Below are 21,581 nucleotides of genomic sequence, written 5' to 3' on the forward strand. Positions count from 1 at the left end.
ATTTAAGTGGATCCTTCCTAGGTTTTAGCAGAAGTATGATCAAGGCCTCACGCATAGTGGGGGGCAGAATCCCAGCATCCAAAGCTTTATTATAAGTATGCAATAAATGTGGGCATAGTAGTTCTCCAAACTGTTTATACCATTCAGTGGGGTAACCATCTAACCCAGGAGTTTTATGGGCTGGCATTTGTGAGATGGCTGCAGCAATCTCGTCCACCGATATGGGCGCCTCCAACTCATCCCTCCTCTCAGAAGACAAGGAGGGGAGGGATATGTCAGCGAGGTATGCATCCAGCTGGGTTTCAGAGTACTCAGCCCTAGATGTATAAAGGTCTTTGTAAAAGTTAAGAAAAGCCTCCACAATATCTCCAGGAGTATCACTAATTTGGCCCTGTATGGTCTGAATACGTGGAATGGATACCGGAGGTCGGTCTGGTCGTGTGAGAAATGCCAGGAGACGGCCAGCTTTGTTACCGTGTTCAAATGCTTTCTGAGTAGTATGTAATAATCTTTTTTGTGTAAGATCTAATAAGCGAATCTCGTATTCTCTACGCCTCTGTAACCATACTTTTCTCTTATCAGGGGACGGGTCAGTGGCATAGCTAGACTCCGCCTGTACCATAGCGGTCTCCAGCTCTGCAGTAAGCTGTTGGTTGTTTTTCCTCAAAACCCCGGTGATGGACATAAAGGTACCCCTCAGTGTGGCCTTAAAGGCGTCCCATTCTGTAGAAGGGTTTGCCGTTCCCACATTGTCTCTCCAGTATTCCACAATACCCTTCCTGCAGGTCACTTGCACCATCTCATCTTCCAGCCAATAAGAATTTAGTCTCCAAATGGTCTGACCTGAGCCTGGAAGAATGTCCAAGCACACAGAGAGAGGAGCGTGATCTGAAACCCCTCTGGGCAAATATGTAACCGCAGAGACAAGGGGGAGAGTTTCTGTAGGGGCAAAGGCCATATCGATCCTAGACATGGTGTGAAAAAAGTCTGAATGGCATGAAAATTGTTTATCGTCAGGGTGTTTCCATCGCCAAAGTTCTGTAAGATCATGGACCTGTACCCAGTCCAGAAGGGAAGGAAAGGATCTACCTCCACCTCCCAAACGGTCCATGGCTGGATCTAGTACTGCATTAAAATCTCCTATGTAGAGTAAAGGTCCTGGGGGTCTATTCAGCAAATAGAGTGACAGTTTGGATAACATTTCCACCGAAAATGGGGGAGGAATGTAAACGTTTACCAGAGTGAGTGTCACTGTATAAATTTGTAAGGAGAGTATAACAAATCTCCCATTCGGGTCTGTCTTAATTTGTATAATTTCAGCTGGAAGGGATTTGGCTAGTAGAATAGAAACCCCCCTAGAGTAATTTGTATGGGTGGCATGGTAACATTGTGCCAGCCATGGACGCCTGAGGGCCTTCACCCTGTCATCAGTCAGGTGAGTCTCCTGGAGACAAATGATATGGGGACTGTGTTTTTTAAGGACTGAAAAGACCAGAGACCTTTTTTGAGGTGCATTCATGCCTCTAGTGTTCCATGACACTATTTTCAGTGACCTGGGCATTTAAAACAGATTCTATACCATAATCACATAGATATGTAAATAATTTTATCCACAATACCTCACATGCCGTGCCAGTCCACCCCCACTCAATCACATCTGTATTGCATTGTAAATAACTTTTGCAGAAATATACTCTATTAATCAGTAAAGTAGAAAATACCACTAAGCTACTCTGAGCAGCAATTAAAAAAGAAAAAAAAATTTTTTGAAAAAAAGAAAAAACAGAAAAAGAAAAAAAAAAGGGAAAAGAAATGAACCCAAACAGAGCATTTCCTGGAAACCCGTGCCCCCCACCCCGCTCGGCCGTCCCCAACTTAGCGAGCCTTGGATCCCTGAACCTGGTGAAATCCCTCCTACCCTTTAAGCAAAAAAAGGGGAACATGCTTGAGGGATGAACTATTCCGTGGCCACGCCACTGACTGGTGAGGGGGGTACTGTGGAGACCGGTGTGGCTCCCAACCGAAAAGAAAAAAAAGGGAATTGTGTGTGTCCCGGTTCAGGATGTTCATCTCTGTAGAAAAAAAAAAGGACAACAGTAGGCCATTCAAGGGAAAAATAAAAATCATATGTAGGGGGAAAAATCAAAAGTTATCTTGGGACTTATAGTGCAAGTATTAAATGTAGACAATCATCCCACATGTGTTAGGCACGTTGTAGATAAGGGATCATGGTGCTGCTACAGGACGGAAAGCATCAGGGAGTCAATGGACTTGCTGTCTGTTATTTCTTCTTCTGTCAGCGGGTCCATAGCGATCATTCAGCCAGGCCATGGCCTCTTTAGGACTGGTGTAGAATTGAGCTTTACCATCATGGATAATACGGAGCTTGGCAGGAAAAAGCATGGCGTATTTCAGACCTTCTTCACGTAGCCGATTCTTCACTGCTGAGAAGGAGATGCGCTGGCGTTGAATTTCAGCCGAAAAGTCAGGATAAATTGAAATGTTATTGCCGTTGTATTTAAGCGGACCCTTCTCTCTTGCAATGCGCAGGATAGCCACCTTGTCTTGGAAGTTGAGAATGCGTGCTATTAGGGAACGTGGAGGTGCCCCTTCCGGGGGAGGACGTGGAGGGGTACGGTGTGCTCTTTCAATCACATAGGAGAATGAGGGTGCATCAGTGCCAAAAATGTCCCTTAACCATGAGTAAAGGAATTTTTCAGGGTGTGTGCCCTCTGCACGCTCAGGGAATCCTACAAAGCGAAGGTTGTTTCGTCTGGAACGATTTTCCAAATCATCAACTTTAGCGCGGAGGGCCGCCATTTCCCCAGTATGATCACGCACTTTAACAGAAAGGGGATGTACATTATCTTCTATAGAACTAATGCGTTCCTCCATGTCCCCAGCCCTGTCACGAAGGTTTTGGACATCTTGTTTCAGGAGAGAAAAGTCCATCCTTATAGAGGCTATCTGGGACGTAAGTGAGGCCTTGCAATCCTGTATTGCTAGCATAATGGAGGCTAAGGTTGGTTCAGCAGAGGGAGAAGCTTCCTCTGGGTCATTATCAGCAAAATGTTGGGAGTCCTGTGCTGAGTAGGAGTTAGGGAGTTGCTGGGGGTCTATTTGTGACTGAAAGATAGCTGGAGTAGAAGCACTCACCCCACTAGCAGAGCTCCGTTCAGCAGGAGGGTAAGTCTGCAGCGTGTCTGACTGAGGAGTCTGTGTCCCGGCGCCATCTTGCCTCCGAAAGCCCACCAGCCGGTCCGATGTAGATGTGGCTCAAGCCGGACCGTATTTCACCATATTTGCCAGCCTGTCGGGTGCCCACAGCTGTGGGGAGCAATTAGAGACCTTCGGTGAAAGGATAGGACACAGGATGCCTGTAGGATGGCGGTTAGAAGCCGGAGCGGTGTGTCTATGCGTCCGCTCGCTCCACCATCAAGCCACGCCCCCTCATATTCCTATTTCTGGCCACAAATATCTGTGTGCTAAGTATACCTTTTGTTTCATTCTCATAGGGGAGAAAAGATTCCGGACATCTGAGGACACCAGGAAACCCCCACCTCCTGAAGAAGGGGAACAGAGGATACCACAACCTGAGGATGTGGAGGATGGAGAGGTGGTTGAGATTGTCACCACAACAGGTGAGTGTCTGACACCACAGATTCAGGTAATACATGTATGCCTGCATATTTATAATACATGGTGTGTATTTTTTATTTTAGGTGATGTGCATGTTGTGGAAGAACAATCTACTAATTTTACGACTGACAGTGCACAAAGGCTAACCCAGGACATAATGTTTTGTAGTCAGGATTTAGACCTCATCAAGCAAAAAACAAATGACATATAACAAAAACTGAAGAACATGATTGATGTACTAGGAAGAATCTAAAGAACACCAAAATGACACCGTTTTCATTTTTTTCTGCCATCAGGGGATAATGTATGCATTTTGTGGGTGTGACCCCTTCCTCATAACTCAAGTAGGTGAGAGGAAGTGGTTGCACCCCAAAATATGTTCATTGATCCTCCATGATGGAAGATAGCACATGTTGACATTAGGCATGGGATCAGGAGGAAAATCCCCAGTTTGACTCCCAATTTGTGTGCATCTTCAAAATTTGGCATTTACAGGGGGACATCGCCCCATCTGATGAAGGCAATATCAACACATTTTTCACACTATAATGTCTGATATTACCTTCAGTTTTTCAATGTTGAACTTTGTAAGCTCCTGAGTTGTGTATGTTATGTTTTGAAACATGCCTGTTTATGTACTAAAAAAAATATTTTCAAGGTAAAACTTATTAAAAAAAGTTTAAAAAATAAATAAATAAATTTACAACGCACATGTGAATGTGCGCGGAGTAAAAGGTTTTATACTCAACAATGCTCAATACCATTTGTATTAAGTTGGTGTTTACAGTGACAATGGGTTTTATTTAATAATGGAAAAACCACTTGGCACTACAAGTGCACTAGGAGAACCTAGGAGACAGCTCAAAGAAACACAAGCAGCAAATCAAAATCAAGATATGATCAGATCAATTTTTTTTTTAATATCTAAAATAATTACAAATTTGCTGGCATAGCACTGGCCCCCCTACCCATAAAATATCTACATATTTTTGACGCACTTCATGGGTGCTTTGGGGGGGGCAAGCCAGGACGGCCAGTTTCCAGGTCCGTCAGTGGATTTTCTGGAAGTCCGGCCTCAGGCCCAACTGAGGCAACATAATTCGGAGCATTTCTCTTCAAAAAGTTGTGAAGTATGCAGCATGCTAGAACTATGTGGTTAAGTTTGTACTCCACCATATTAATAGCCGTAAGAAATAGGTGGAACTGGCTGCCCATTATCCCAAAGGCATTCTCCACGACTCTTCTGGCTCTGGCCAGCCGGTAATTAAAAACCCTCTTCTCTGGGGTGAGGGTCCTCTGGTCTCATCAGGTGATCACCCACACCAAATGCTTCATCAGCGATAAAAACAAATGCGAGTCCTTCCAAGTTCTCTTCAGCAGGTGGCAATCCCTAGCCACCACTCTGGAGATGTTGGTAGAACTCGGTCCGGGAAAAGACTCCACCATCCGACATCCGGCCATTCTTCCCCACGTCCACATAGATAAACTCGTATGTCGCCGACACCACCGCCATCAACACAATACTATGAAACCCCTTATAGTTAAAATAGTATGACCCCAAGTGGGGTGGTGGGACGATGTGGACGTGCTTCCCATCGATTGCCCCTCCACAGTTGGGAAAGTCCCAACGATAAGCAAATTGGGAAGCCACAGCCTGCCATTCCTGTGGCATTGAAGGAAATGGTGGAGTCAAAAAAGAAAAAATAATTATTAGTACTTTTGCACATAACATTGCAAGCAGATTAGACACAAACATTCTTGGCCAACATCAGTATGCCATTTACACCCTGTTCCAAATTATTATGCCAATGATATTTTTCTCATTTACCTAAATAATTGATGTAAACAACAGTCAGCATAATTCTCATGTTATCGACTATTAAGAGTACAATTCAAATTTTATTGAACAAATCTCCTAATGATAACAGCTTTTTTTTTTCAAAATAAAAAACTTACAATGCACTGTTCCAAATTATTACACACAGTAAGTTTCAAAACACTTTATAGGTTGTAAAGAACTAAAAAATGTCATTTGTTGTGTTTGCAGCATATTTACTAAAATCAAAAGCTATTTTAATCAAACTTTGAACAACATTTTAACTTTTGAAACATTTTAACAGGTCACGTTACATTTTAACATAGGACCCCTTATTTGATAGCAGCTTCACAAGTCTTGCATCCATTGAACTTGTGGGTTTTTTGGACAGTTTCTGCTTGAATTTGTTTGCAAGATGTCAGAATAGCCTCCCAGAGCTGCTGTTTGGATGTAAACTGCCTCACACCCTCATAGATTTTTTGCTTGAGGATGCCCCAAAGGTTCTCAATAGGATTGAGGCCAGGAGGGGATGGAGGCCACACCATGAATTTTTCTCCTTTTATCCCCATAGCAGCCATTGATGCAGATTAGGGATGAGCCGAACACCCCCCGGTTCAGTTCGCATCCTGAATAATCAAAAGTGCTAATTTTAAAGGCTTATATGCATGGTATTGTCATAAAAAGTGTTTAGGGACCTGGGTCCTGCCCCAGGGGACATGTATCAATGCAAAAAAAAAATTTTAAAAACGGCCATTTTTTCGGGAGCAGTGATTTTCGTACCTGGGGGTGTCTATATTATGCCTGTAATAGGGCGCATGTTTCCTGTGCTTAGAACAGTCTGACAGCAAAATGACATTTCTAACAGAAAAAAAGTAATGTACAACTATTATCGCTAGCACCGGCTATAATGAATTGTCGGTCCGGCAATACACATAAAAGTTCATTGATAAAAACGGCATGGAATTTCCCCACAGGGGAACCCCGACCAAAATTTAAAAAAAAATGTGTGGGGTCCCCCTAAATTCTATACCAGGCCCTTCAGGTCTGGTATGGATATTAAGGGGAACCCTGCGCCAAAATTTAAAAAATGGCGTGGGGGTCCCCCTCAAAATCCATACCAGACCCTTATCCAAGCACGCAACCTGGCAGGCCACAGGAAAAGAGGGTGGGACGAGAGAGTGCCCCCCTAAACTGTACCAGGCCACATTCCCTCAACATTGGGAGGGTGCTTTAGGGTAGCCCCCCAAAGCACCTTGTCCCCATGTTGGTGGGGAGAAGGGCCTCATCCCCACAACCCTTGTCCGGTGGCTGTGGGGGTCTGCGGGCGGGGGGTTTATTGGAATCTGGAAGCCCCCTTTAACAAGGGGACCCCCAGATCCTGCCCCCCCCTGAGTGAATTGGTAATGGGGTACAAATGTACCCCTACCATTTCACAAAAGAAGTGTCAAAAGGGTTCAAAAACACAAGAGATGGTTTTTGACAAGTCCTTTTTTAATTTCTCCTTCTTCCATCTTCTTTCTTCTGGTCTTCCTTCGATGTTCTTCTTCCTTCATCTTCTTCTTCTCCTTCTTCTTCTTCTCCATCTTCTTCTTCCTCCACTTTTCTCGTCCAGCATTTTCCTCCGGCTTCTTCTCCCCTCTGTCCGCACGATCTGCCTCAGTGGGAGTCTGCCACCGTGTGACGCTTTGGTTCTTCTGACACTGCTTATATAATGGAGGGCGGGGCCACCCAGTGACTAGAATGGATGAATTCCATTTTCTAGTTCTGTCAGACTGTTCTAAACACGGGAAACATGCACCCCTTTACAGGCATACTATAGACACCGAGCAAGTATGAAATTTAAAGGAATATTACACTTTTATTGTTTCACTTTAAGCATAATTAAAATCACTGCTCCCGAAAAAATGGCTGTTTTTAAAACTTTTTTTGCATTGATACATGTCCCCTGGGGCAGGACCCAGGTCCCCAAAACTTTTTATGACAATACCATGCATATAAACCTTTAACATTAGAACTTTTGATTTCTCCCATAGACTTTTAAAGGGTATTCCATGGCTTTCGAATTTGCCAGGAACACCCCAAATTGTTTGCTGTTGGGCAAATGGGCAAACAGCCAATGTTCGAGTCGAACTCATGTTCGACCCAAACATAAAGCCCATCCTTAATACAGAGGTATTATTTGCAGCATGAGATGGTGCATTGTCATGCATGAAGATGATTTTATTATGGAAAGCATAGTTCTTCCTTCTGTACCAGGGAAGGAAGTGGTCAGTCAGGAACTCCACATACTTTGCAGAGGTCATCTTTACACCTGCGGGGACCCTAAAGGGGCCAATCAGCTCTCTTCCCATGATTCTGGCCAAAACTTGACTCCATCACTGCCATGCTGACGTCGCAGCCTTGTTGGAATAGGGTTGTCGTCCACCAACCATCCACTACTCCATCCATCTGGACCATCCAGGGTTGCACGGCACTCATCAGTAAATAGGACTGTTTGAAAATTAGTCTTCATGTATTTTTCTGCCCAATGTAGCCATTTCTGCTTGTGAGAATTGGTTAGTGGTGGCTGAATGGAAGGTTTATGCACAGTTGCAAGACTCTGGAGGACTCTACACCTTGATGTCCGTGGGACTCCAGAGGTACCAGCAGCTTCAAATATCTGTTTGATGCTATGTAATCGTGTTTAAAGCAGCTGCTCTCTTGATCCGATGCATGGATCTGGCAGAGATCTTTCTCAATGTGCCTTTATCTGCATGAAATCCATCTGTGCTCTGAATCAGCCACAAATCTCTTAATAGTGTGATGATCGCGCTTAAGTTTTCATAAAATATCTAATGTTTTCATACCTTGTCCAAAGCATTGAACTATTTGACTCTTTTCGACAGCAGAGAGATCTTTTTTCTTCCTCATATTGCTTGAAAATGGTGCTCTGCTTAATAATGTGGAACACCCTCCTTTAGTAGTTTTTCCCTTTAATTGGGCTCGCCTGGCAATCTAATTATCACAGGTGTCCGAGATTGTTTTCAGTGATCAAAAGAGCCCTGAGACACAATGCCATCCATGAGTTAAACTGAAAAACAAAATATTTAATCTTTGTGACACTGAAATAGAATTTGCATAATAATTTGAAACAGGGTGTATTTTAAGGAGTATTTAAAGACAAAAATATAAGGTCCACTTATCAGATTCCTCACCCCCTCTGATGGCTCATTGGGAACATTTTAGGGGGGGAGGGTTATAAATGAGTTTTGGACCCCAAAAAAAGCCTCTGGCACTCTGCCTTAATTTAAGGACAACAATAACATTTAGACACATTTTAGGGGGTGTTTAGGGTAAAGCACTACAATTGAGACAAAATACATTGTTAAGTGACTTAGCTAGGTGTATATGGGCCCAAGATAGCATGCTGGGGATGTTAGTGAAGGCAAATATGCATGAAGGACAAAAAAGGAGCATTAAAAGCTTCCAGCATGCATGAGGACAAAGGGGACATTCACGGCATATTACAATCATGGTAATTAGGAAATGATGAAAGAAATACAATACATTAGCATACATTAAATACATAGAATTTGATATTAAAGGAGAAAACTTACCCTAATATAGTCCTTCTGCAGGATCTGGAATAATGATTCCCAGAGCCTGGGGGGAGATGCCGGTAGAGAACTTGAGGTCCTGTAGACTTCTCCCCGTCGCCAAGTACCTCAACGTGGCAATGAGTCTCTGCTCTGGAGTGATGGCTTGCTGCATGCAGGTGTCCTGCTTCATAATATAAGGGGACAGCAAAGCCAACAGACCTGAAAAAGGGGGTCCCTCATCTGGAGAAAATTCCTGAAATCATCAGGGTTATTCTCCTGGATCTCACGCAGCAAAGGCATATGAGAGAATTAGTCACGCTGGAGCAACCAATTCTTGGTCCATTAACTCCTCCCCGCTCTGTTCATGGATTGGGCTTGGGTCAAAGCAAGAACCCCAACACCAAGCCCCCGCACAGCACAAACTCTACAATGAGCATGTACCCGCAACATGGCTTCAAAATGGTCAGCTGGTCAGAACGAACTAACAGAACGCACTGAAGAACAATAAGGCCTGTGAAGAGCGAGCTGAAAATCAGAAACGAGCGGACAAGAACGCACTGAAAAACAGATACGAACTGACTACACGCACTGAAAACCAGATACTAATCCCCAAGCACAAACTGAAGAGCAGTAACAGACTGAAAAACACGAAATCTGAAAATGTAAATCGTCTCTCACCAAACTTCTACTAAGACGAGATTAGCAGAAGGAGCCCAAAGGGTGGTGCACTGGCTATTGAACTTCCTAGTCCCGTCGTACGTGTTGTACGTCACCTCATTCTTGACGGTCGGAATTTGGTGTGACCATGTGTATGCAAGGCAAGCTTGAGCGGAATTCCGTCGGAAAAACTATCCAAGTTTTTTCGGACAGAAATTCCGCTCGTGTGTACGCGGAATTACATTGCACAGCACAGAGCTTTTAACCTTTGAAGGTCTGCCCTTATCCATTATTAATTCGTCTTTATGTTACTCAGCTGCGTATAACACAAAGCTTTCTAGACCCTAGCTTCTTTATTGTCAACTTTAAGCTGGATATAAACACTTTTTTATTTCAACCAGAGGGTTGGATGGAAAAAAAACTGACAGATCCCAGTGTGATGAAAGCGGATATCAGATCCCTGCCCTTCTCCAAAACTTGTGACGGTGGACTGGCCAATCTCACACTGCGCTGTCACTTACGTAACAATGCCACTATCAGCAATTAACCCTTTAACTGCCACCACTGACTTTTACCAAAGAGTCAAAACTTCCACAAGATTAGCAATACCAACGATTATTTTAGCATGAACGTTTGTAACACACACTGTCACCACAGACAGAGGAGTTATACTATACAGTAGCACTCTTCAAGAGACAGGGATTCTTTTTTAATATGCATAAAAAGCTTTTAGAAACAAGGTTAACACTTTTCTTAGGGTTTAATAATGAAAAGGTCAGAATTGTACAAATAAAATATTTACAGAAGAAGGGTGTTATAAAGAAATAAAGAGACAATAAAACAACAGAGAAATAAAAAAAGTTGAAAAGGAAAAATACTTGTAATGTCCTCATTTCAGCAGAGTTCAGTCAATAAGCAAGGTGTTATTGGCTCTCATAAACTGGACAGATGTTACATAGTTACATAGTTACATAGTAGGTGAGGTTGAAAAAATACACAAGTCCATCAAGTCCAACCTATGTGTGTGATTACTGTATATGTCAATATTACATTGTATATCCCTGTATGCTGCGGTCGTTCAGGTGCTTATCTAATAGTTTCTTGAAACTATCAATGCCCCCCCACTGAGACCACTGCCTGTGGAAAGGAATTCCACTTCTTTGCCGCTCTTACAGTAAAGAACCCTCTACATAGTTTAAGGTTAAACCTCTTTTCTTCTAATTTTACTGAGTGGCCATGAGTCTTGTTAAACTACCTTCTGCGAAAAAGTTTTATCCCCATTGTGGGGCCACCAGTATGGTATTTGTATATTAAAATCATATCCCCTCTCAAGCGTCTCTTCTCCAGAGAGAATAAGTTCAGTGCTCGCAACCTTTCCTCATAACTGATATCCTCCAGACCCTTTATTAGCTTTGTTGCCCTTCTTTGTACTCGCTCCATTTCTAGTACATCCTTCCTGAGGACTGGTGCCCAGAACTGGACAGCATACATACTCTAGGTGTGGCCGGACCAGAGTCTTGTAGAGCGGGAGAATTATCGTTTTATCTCTGGAGTTGATCCCCTTTTTAATGCATGCCAATATCCTGTTTGCTTTGTTAACAGCAGCTTGGCATTGCATGCCATTGCTGAGCCTATCATCTACTAGGACCCCCAGGTCCTTTTCCATCCTAGATTCTCCCAGAGGTTCTCCCCCCAGTGTATAGATTGCATTCATATTTTTTGCCACCCAAATGCATTTTGTTACATTTTTCTACATTGAATCTCATTTGCCATGTAGTTGCCCACCCCATTAATTTGTTCAGATCTTTTTGCAAGGTTTCCACATTCTGCGGAGAAGTAATTGCCCTGCTTAGCTTAGTATTGTCCGCAAATACAGAGATTGAACTGTTTACCCCATCCTCCAGGTCGTTTATGAAAAAATTAAATAGGATTGGTCCCAGCACAGAACCCTGGGGGACCCCACTACCCACCCCTGACCATTCTGAGTACTCCCTATTTATCACCACACTCTGAACTCGCCCTTGTAGCCAGTTTTCAATCCATGTACTCACCCTATGGTCCATGCCAATGGACCTTATTTTGTACAGTAAACGTTTATGGGGAACCGTGTCAAATGCTTTTGCAAAACCACATACACCACGTCTACGGGCCTTCTAGATGGCAACTCACCTCCTCATAGAAGGTTAAAATATTGGTTTGGCAAGAACGATTCTTCATGAATCCATGCTAATTACTGCTAATGATACTGTTCTTGTTACTAACATCTTGTATATAGTCCCTTATCATCCCCTCCAAGAGCTTGTATACTATTGATGTTAGGCTAACTGTTCTGTTCCCAGGGATGTATTTTGGGCCCTTTTTAAATATAGGTGCTACATTGGCTTTTCTCCAATCAGCTGGTACCATTCCAGTTAGTAGACTGTCAGTAAAAATTAGGAACAATGGTCTGGCAATTACTTGACTGAGTTCCCTAAGTACCCTCGGGTGCAAGCCATCTGGTCCCAGTGATTTATTAATGTTAAGTTTCCCAAGTCTAATTTTAATTCTGTCCTCTGTTAACCATGCAGGTGCTTCTTGTGATGTGTGATGAGGATGAACACTGCAGTTTTGGTTACTGAAGCCCCCCGATTCTTTCGTGAAGACTGAGGTGAAGAATAAATTAAATACCTTCGCCATCCCCCCATCCTTTTCAACCAGATGTCCTTCCTCATTCTTTATGGCCAATATGGTCTGTCTTCTCTTTTTTACTGTTTACATACTTAAAGAATTTCTTGGTATCTTCTTTGCTCTCCTCCGCTATGTGTCTTTCATGTTCTATCCTAGCCGTCCTTATTATACCCTAACATTTCTTATTGCATTCTTTATAAAGTTTGAATGCTGATGATGATCCCTCAACCCTGTATTTTTTGAAGGCCTTCTCCTTTACTTTTATATGCATTTTTACATTGGAGTTAAGCCATCCAGGACTTTTTTTCGCACTTTTAAATGTATTACCCAATGGGATGCATTGGCTAATGTCCTTAATTAATATGCTCTTAAAGCAAACCCATCTCTCCTCCATGTTCTTTGTTCCTAAGATTTTATCCCAATTTATGCCTTCTAGCAAGGTTTGTAGTTTAGGGCAGTTAGGGTCTTTGTATTCCCCTTATCTTTCCTATTTGTGTGATTTATACTGAAGCAAATAGACCTGTAATCGCTGTTACCTAAATTGCCCCGTATTTCCACATCCAGGATCAGGTCTGTATTGTTGGTAATCAGTAGATCCAATAATGCTTTATTTCTAGTTGGTGTTTCTACCATCTGACCCATAAAATTGTCCTGCGAGACATTTAGGAACTGGCGAGCCTGAGATGAATGCACGGTTCCCTCCGCGCAGTCTATGTCTGGATAGTTAAAGTCCCCCATTATGATAACACTTCCCATCCTTGCTGCTAATCCAAATTGTGATAGGAGATCTGTCTCCCTCAGGTTAGGGGGGCCTATAGCATACTCCCAGTATTATTTCCCCCTTAGCTTCATCCCTTTGGAGCTCTACCTATAAGGATTCCACCTCCTCCCTAGCTCCCTTAGTCATGTCATCTCTCACATTCACTTGTACATTATTCTTGATATAGAGGCATACCCCTCCCCCTTTTTTCCCCTCTCTATCCTTGCGATAAAGGGTTGAATGTTTGCCAGCCAATCATGAGAGCTGTTGAACCAGATCTCTGAAATTCCCACAAAATCCAAATCCTCCTCGCTGTACAACAGTATCTCTAGTTCACCCATCTTGTCCGCCAGGCTCCTGGCATAGGTGAACATGCCACGTAGTTTAGACCGGTCGCATATTATCCTCTTATTGGGTGTTCCTAGATTGCAACTAGGACTTGCTACTATACTTACCTTGGGTTTATATGCTTTGGTCAGCCTACCACTAATGCCCCCAATACTACCCTCTGTAATATGTTCCACGCTGACTGTCTCAACCTCCGGACCCTCCCCCCCATCACCTAGTTTAAAAACCTAAAAACCCCTCTAACTTTTTGGCCATCTTCATTCCCAGCTGATCTGCACACTCCTCATTTAAGTGCAGTCCGTCCCTTCTATAGTACCGGTTATCAACTGAGAAGTCAGCCCAGTCCTCCAGGAACCCAAATTCCTCCTTACTACACCAGCTCTTCAGCCTCTTGTTTACTTCCCTAATCTCCCTCTGCCTTTCTGGTGTGGCTTGATGTACCGGTAGTATTCCTGAGAATACTACCTTGGAGGTCCTTTTCCTCAATTTAGCCATCTCCATCTGCCTCTGACTTTGTCATTGGAGCGCCTGGTAGACAACATACTGTTTGAAGCTTCAGGTCTTTGTTACAGATTGACCTCTCTGTCCTAAGAATTGAGTCCCCTACCACCAGAATCTGTCTTTCTTTTCCCTTCGCTTCCCCCCCACTCTCACTGGAGGAGTTCTCAGCTCCAGCAGTGCTGGTCCCTGACTGGTTTCACCATGTTGCTTGGTTGATGGTAGTTGAGAACTGTCATGCTGTCCTGGCATCCCCCTTTTCTCTGGGATCAAATCTGACCAAATAGGCATCTGAGAAGTGGCAATCGTGTTTATTACTGTATCATGGCCCCAAGGCCCTCCCTTACACAGTTTTACAATAATATTAATATCTTCCAATATGTGCAGGTTGCATTATAGAAACTAGTAGATTGTTCAGCAATCAGTTTTATGTCCAGTAATACCAAACACAGAGCATATCAGATGGGCCTGTCACCCAGGAGGTAGGAGACTTATCACCCCTTCTCTATGCTCTAGTTCAGTCATGTATGACCTAGATGTGTTCAGTATGATATTCCCCATTCAAATATATACTTAATATAAATGGGTCTTGGTCCTGTTTGATTTCATGATTTGTGTGTGGATTTTGTTAAAGTGGAGGGCCACCCTAAAAAAAAAATTGCACCAAAAATCTGCAAAAAAATAAAAAAAAAACATGGGAAAAAAAATTGACTTACCTGAAACCCTTGTTGCTAGGCAATCTTCCTAATCTGCCTCTTCCTATTCCACGGCGTGTCCTGCTCCTCGGTGAGCAGCCCCGTTGTCTTCTGGGAACTGTGTGTGTTCCCAGAAAACCACGGGGCCATTCACAGAGCGCGTGCCGCTTGCACAAGGCTCCACTGCTTGTTTCCCTTAGTTAGGATGGCGGTGCTAGGACCCGAGAGTCGAGGGATGGGATGGCCTCGGGCGGCCGACATCACGGGCACCCAGGACAGGTAAGTCTACTTATTTAAAGTCAGCAGCTACAGTGTTTTTTTTTTCGCGGCCGGAACCCCACTTTAAGTTGTGAATTGGGCAGAGGTCTCAGAGAGATCGTTCCACGCCTGACTGCTTTCTGGGTAGACATTTTATGGCACACTATGTATTCCAAGTACTTTAATTGCCTTAAAAACCGTGGGTGACAAAACTGAAGGGTTTTGTCATAGTGTTACTATAGGTCAAGAGGGAGGTGGTAATCTGTAGATTTTTTTATGGTTAGCATAAAATAACAGACATCCTGCAAGAACTCAATTAGCTGTGTACAGCTCTGCAATGGCCTGTTTGTTGGTGTCTGCTGTCCCCAAGTTGAGATAACTAGGCTCTTTTGAAGTGTGTTAAATGTTAGGACTATGAATCCCATGAATTGAAGAAGGAGGGAGGGAATAAGATCACTGGCTATGCCACTTCTCATGACTAGGGATGAGCTTTGTGTTCGGTCATTCGCCGAATTACGAACAATATGGGCCGTTCGCGCCAAATTCAAGTGGCGCGTCACGGCCCATAATTCACTGCGGCATCGCAGTGCATTGCTGGCTGATGATTGGCCAAGCATGCACTATGACCCACATGCTTGGCCAATCACAGCGCTGTGTGTACAGAGAGCCATAATTGGCCAAAGCCAAGGAGGCTTTTGCCAATTATGACTTAGGGTGTTTAGTACATGCCCCACACTATATAAGGCCCCCTGCACATCGGCCCTGTGTAGTGTGTTCCGGCTTGAGAGAGAGATAGATAGAGAGAGAGACAGTCATTTGATTTAAGTTAGATAGAATAGGCAGGTCGAGTCAGTTAGCTGCACTTACAGTCTATTCTGTATATATATATATATATATATATATATATATATATGCATCCCAGGTGCTGTATTCAGTTTAGCTAGGTCCTGTTCTTCTCTTCCTGTGCTGTGTACCCAGCACAGTTGCACCTACAGTATAGCTATCTGCACCTGCAGCCAGATGCTTGTGTAGGCTCTTTTAAGTATTTCCAGTTACTGTACTGTGTACCCTGCACAGTTGCACCTACAGTATAGCTACCTGCAGCCAGGTGCTTGTGAAGGCTTTTGAAGTATTTCCAGTTACTGTACTGTGTACACCGCACAGTTGCATCTACAGTATAGCTACTGGCAGCCAGGAGCTTGTGTAGGCTCTTTGAAGTATTTCCAGTTACTGTACTGTGTACCCCACACAGTTGCACCTAGCGTATAGCTACCTGCAGCCAGGTGCTTGTGTAGGCTCTTTGAAGTATTTCCAGTTACTGTACTGTGTACCCCACACAGTTGCACCTACAGTATAGCTACCTGCTGCCAGGTGCTTGTGTAGGCTCTTTGAAGTATTTCCAGTTACTGTACTGTGTACCCCACACAGTTGCACCTACAGTATAGCTACCTGCAGCCAGGTGCTTGTGTAGGCTCTTTGAAGTATTTCCAGTTGCTGTACTGTGTACCCCTCACAGTTGCACCTACAGTATAGCTACCTGCAGCCAGGTGCTTGTGTAGGCTCTTTGAAGTATTTCCAGTTACTGTACTGTGTACATTGCACAGTTGCACCTACAGTATAGCTACCTGCAGCCAGGTGCAGGTGTTATCATACTAATAATACTACAGGCAGGCAGTTGATTCTGCTAGCTGCAGTATAATCGGTATATATATATATATATATATATATATATATATATATATATATATATATATATATATCCCAGTTTTGTGCAGCTCACTGCAGGCCAATAGTATGTCTGGAAGGCCAACAAGGAGAGGCAGACAGTCACAAGCCAATAAAAAAGGGCAAGCAGGCTCTGTGTCTGAAGGCAACAGTGCTGGTCGTGGACACGGTGCATCCTCATCAGCACATGGCCGTGGGACATGCTTGGCCTTTTTTTCAGCAGCTGGCCATGTTGAGCCGCAACATGCAAAAGACTTGGTCGAGTGGATGACCAAGCCATCCTCATCGTCCTCATCCTCTCTCACCCAGACTCAAGGTAATTTGTCTGGCAAAGCAGCTGTCAACACGGCCTCTTCCCTCGGCTCAATGGCATTAGTGACTCCTTCCCTAGCCCCACCATGTCCTCCTGAGGAGTCCCTCGAACTGTTTGACCACAGTGTTGGGTACATGCTCCAGGAGGATGCCCAGCATTTTGAAGGCTTCGATGATGGTACTCAGCTAGAGGAAGGCAGTACGTTGAGCCCAGACAGAGGGGGTGCCCAAGAAAGACAGCAATCTGTCAGTCATGTTCCCCCTGCTGCAGCATACTGCTAGGTTTGCTCCAGTGATGAGGAGGGAGGGGATGATGAGGTCACTGACTCCACGTGGGTGCCTGATAGGAGAGAGGAGGAGGAGGCACATCACCAATGAGGCAGGATGCCCTCCAAGGGCAACACACTGACTGCATCACACACTGCAGAGCTCTGCATGTGCAGGGCGCTGCTGTCTCTGCACATTATTCCAAAAGTTCTTTGGTGTGGGCCTTTTTTGAGATGAGTGCTTTAGATCCCACCGCTGCTATTTGCAACATATGTCTCAAGCATATCTCGCGTGGCCAAAACTACTCCCGCTTGGGCACCACATGCTTGACCAGACATATGTTGATCTGCCATGCAGTTCATTGGCAAGTGTACCTAAAAGACCCACACCAAAGAACAAAGAGGACCTCTCCTTGCTCCTCATCAGCTGGGGTCTCCAACCCCACTATACCTTCAGTCCTCTCTGAGACCTGCACTGAGATGAATGAAAGTGTAGAATTAGGTGTGTGACAGCCAAGTACTTGTGGGCAATCTACTATTGGTACACCGACGTTAGATTGTACCAGGCAAATTTCCCTGCCCCAGCTGCTGCACCGCAGAAAGAAGTTAGCTCCCAGCCATCCACATGCCCAGCAGTTGAATGCTAGCTTGGCAAAATTGCTAGCACTTCAACTGCTACCTTTCCAGTTGGTATACTCTGCCCCCTTCCGTGAGTTTGTGGAATGTGCGGTTCCTCAGTGGTAGGTTCCCAAATGCCACTTTTTCTCAAGGGAGGAGATTTCGGCTCTCTACCTCCATGTGGAAGGCAATGTCTTGGCCTCGCTGGACAGGGCGGTCAGCGGTAAGGTGCATATTACCGCTGACTCATGGTCCAGCAGGCATGGACAGGGATGTTACCTAAGTTTCATGGTGCATTGGGTGACTCTGCTGGTAGCTGGGAAGGATGCAGGACAAGGTGGAGTAGTGTTGGAGGTTGTTCCGCCACCGCGCCTCCAAAATGCTAGTACTGGTGATTCTGACACACCTCTCTCCTCCACCCCCTCCTCTTCTTCTTCCTCCATGGCCTCTTCCTGTGCTTTGTCCTCGGAACCAGCGGTGCTCCATAGGCATTCAAGGGGCTACGCAAGTACGCAGGCCAAAAGATGCCATGCAGTGCTTGAGCTGGTGTGCTTGGGGGACAGGAGCCACACTGGGGCAGAGATTCTGTCAGCTCTGCAGGGGCAGGTTCAAAGGTGATTGACGCCACGCCAACTTAAGGCAGGAATGGTGGTTTGCAACAATGGCACCAACCTCCTCTCTGCCCTCCGATAGGGACAACTGACCCATGTGCCCTGTTTGGCTCACGTCCTTAACTTGGTGGTGCAGCGGTTCTTGGGCAGGTATACGGGCTTACAGGATGTCCTGAGGCAGGCCAGGAAAGTCTGTGTGCATTTCCGCCGGTCATATAATGCCAGCACTCGGATGGCAGACCTCCAAAAGGAGTTTAACCTGCCCAAGAACCGTCTAATCTGTGACATGCCCACCAGGTGGAACTCAACGTTGGCCATGCTGCAGCGGCTGCACATGCAGCAGAGGGCCATCAATGAGTACCTGTGTGACTATGGCACCAGGACAGGGTCAGGGGAGCTTGGTTTTTTTCCCCACGCCAGTGGGCCATGATCAGGGATGCATGCACTGTCCTGTCACCATTTGAGGAGGCCACAAGGATGGTGAGCAGTGACAGTGCAGGAATCAGTGACACTGTCCCCCTTGTCCACCTGTTGGAGCACACGCTGCGTGGAATAATGGACAGGGCACTTGAGGCAGAACAGAGGCAGGAAGAGGAGGACTTCCTTACCTCTCAAGGCCCCCTTTATCCAGAAAGTGTTCCTGCGTGCCCACCGATCACACAGGAAGAGGAGGAGGAGGTGGAGCCTGGCACTCAGCATCAGCAGCAGTCTTTAAGGGATCATTTACAGTCCCAAGAAACCCATGGACTTGTACGTGGCTGGGAGGAGGTGGCTGGGAGGAGGAGGATCATGTCGTCCTTAGTGACCCAGAGGACTCCAGACCGAATGCTTCAGCAAGCCTACGCTGCATGGCCTCCCTGATCCTGCAAAGCCTGCGGAAGGATCCTCGTATTCGTGGTATCAAGGAGAGGGATCAATACTGGCTGGAAACTCTCCTTGATCCACGTTACAAGGGTAAGGTTGCAGACCTTATCTTGCCGTCGCAGAGGGAGCAGAGGATGAAACATCTTTGGGAGGCCTTGCAGAAAGGTCTGTGCAACGCGTTCCCAGAGACTGGGAGGTTACAAACTCCTCTTCCTGGACAACGTGTTGCTGAGGCTTCGGTCAGTCAAAGAAGGAGCGCTGGAGAAGGTGGCCGTCTGACCGATGCGTTCAGACAATTTTTTAGTCCGCAGCCCCAAGGTATAATCGGTTCCAGCAACCATCGCCAGCGTCTGTTTTATATGGTGCAGGAATACCTAGGGGCAAGATCTGACTTGGACACCTTTCCCACCAAAAATCCTCTGGGTTAGTAGGTCTTGAGGATGGATCACTGGCCAAAGCTTGCACAGTATGCAATTGAGCTACTGGCCTGTCCTACATCCAGCGTTCTTTCGAAACGCACATTCAGTGCTGCTAGAGGCTTCGTAACTGATCACAGGGTACGTCTGTCCACCGACTTGGTCGATCGACTGACCTTCATAAAAATTAATCAGTCTTGGATCACCACCAGCTACCAAGCACCTGATGCTGATGTAACCGAATATTTATTTTTTAAATGTCAGATCCCCTCAAGACTGCCTATCCTGTTATGCTGAGTGATTATCCTCTTCCTCCTCAATGATCATGCTGATAGCTTGTAAGAACATTTTTGGTTCTGGGCGCCGCCACCAGTGGCTAAGGCCCAATTTTTCACCCCTGTTTAACAGTGGCGTGTAATTACAATTTTTGATGCAATATTTTGCAGGAGGGTTTGTTGCTGTGCTTAACTAGAGTATCTGATAGGGGTTGCAGTGTTGTGGCACCAGCACCAGTGCCTAAGGCCCAATTTTTCACCCCCTGTTTAACAGGGGCGTGTAATTACAATTTTTAATGCAATACTTTGCAGCAGGGCTCATTCCTGCACTCCAACTAGAGTATCTGTGAGGGGTTGCAGTGTTGTGGCACCAGCACCAGTGCCTAAGGCCCAATTTTTCTGCCCGTGTTCAACAGGGACATGTAATTACAATTCTTGATCTAATATTTCACAGCAGGGCTCGTTTCTGCACCCACCAAGAGTAACTGTGAGGACTTACAGTGTTGTGGCACCAGCACCACTACCACCACCATCAAAGGCCCAATTTTTCTGCCCCCGTTCAACAGGTGCATGTAATTATAATTCTTGATCTAATATTTCACAGCAGGGCCCATTCCAGCGCCCACCAAGACTAACTGTGAGGACTTACAGTGTTGTGGCACCAGCACCACCACCATCAAAGGCCCAATTTTTCTGCCCCTGTTCAACTGGGGCATGTAATTACAGTTCTTGATCTAATATTTCACAGCAGGGCCCTATGAGGGCTTACAGTGTTGTGACAACACCAACACCTAAGGCCCAAATTTCTGCAGAGTATATAGGGCAGGCCCCTACTTTCAAACATCCAACTTACAAATGACTCCTACTTGCAAATGGAAGGAGACAACAGGAAGTGAGATGAAATCTACCCCTAGGAAGGGAAATTCTCTCCTGTAAGGGTTAATATGGGAAAAACGTTTTTCCTTTCCACTGATGCTTTATCACCAATCCTTGTTTCACTAAAAACCCTCAAATTTTCAAAAAACATTTGTCATTGGGACAGAAAGTGAGGTGAAATCTTCTGAAAAATAGCACAGACAGCAAAACAAATGTCACAGGGGTGATAACCCTTCCCTATGTTTTCCAAAAAAACTAAAATAGATTTTTTGGCTGGAGCTAAACACGTTAAAAATGTACCAGTTCAAAATTACAAACAGATTCTACTTAACAGCAAACCTACAGTCCCTGTCTTGTTTGCACCACCTGTATACTGCTGTTCAGAGTATAAAGGGCCTGGTGGCCCCACGCCTTTCCTTTTTTTAATTTGGGTGCGGGGTTCCCCTTAATATCCATACAAGACCCAAAGGGCCTGGTAATGGACTGGGGGTACCCATGCCGTTTGTCTCACTGATTTTCATCCATACTGCCAGGACCCGGCATTACATTAAAGAGGCAAGCAGTTTTAAATGACTTTTATTCCTTTAAAAATGTCATTTTGTGCAGGGACTGTTTTAAGCATGGGAAACATGCGCCACTTTACAGGCATACTATAGCCACCCCCAGGTACGATATTTATAGGAATATTTCACTTTTTTTTAC

This window comes from Aquarana catesbeiana, linkage group LG05 (genome assembly GCF_042186555.1).
Source record: "Aquarana catesbeiana isolate 2022-GZ linkage group LG05, ASM4218655v1, whole genome shotgun sequence".
NCBI lineage: Eukaryota > Metazoa > Chordata > Amphibia > Anura > Ranidae > Aquarana > Aquarana catesbeiana.